At 43.1% G+C, this 490-nt stretch overlaps 1 pseudogene across 1 annotated transcript; it reads left to right on the plus strand.

Annotated features, from left to right (window-relative positions):
- Positions 1–490, plus strand: LOC113876637 (annotated as a pseudogene). Its single transcript, XR_003506545.1, has one exon. The product of XR_003506545.1 is annotated as a 40S ribosomal protein S15a pseudogene (transcript).

Here is a 490-nt window from a genome sequence, read left to right on the forward strand (position 1 = left end):
AGAGTGTTAGGGCTCTTTCCGCCATCTTTCCGTGCCGCCAGAATGGTGCGCATGAATGTCCTGGCCGATGCTCTCAAGAGTATCAACAATGCCGAAAAGAGAGGCAAACGCCAGGTCCTTATTAGGCCGTGCTCCAAAGTCATCGTCAGGTTTCTAACAATGATGATGAAGCATGGTTACATTGGCGAATTTGAAATCATTGATGATCACAGGGCTGGGAAAATTGTTGTGAACCTCACAGGCAGGCTAAATAAGTGTGGAGTGATCAGCCCTAGATTTGATGTGCAACTCAAAGATCTAGAAAAATGGCAGAATAACCTGCTCCCATCCCGTCAGTTTGGTTTCATTGTACTGACAACCTCAGCTGGCATCATGGACCATGAAGAAGCAAGACGAAAACATACAGGAGGGAAAATTCTTGGATTCTTTTTCTAGGGATGTAATACATACAAATAAAATGCCTCAGAGGACAAAAAAAAAAAAAAAAAAA

Source organism: Bos indicus x Bos taurus, chromosome 18 (genome assembly GCF_003369695.1).
Source record: "Bos indicus x Bos taurus breed Angus x Brahman F1 hybrid chromosome 18, Bos_hybrid_MaternalHap_v2.0, whole genome shotgun sequence".
NCBI classification, from domain to species: Eukaryota; Metazoa; Chordata; class Mammalia; order Artiodactyla; family Bovidae; genus Bos; species Bos indicus x Bos taurus.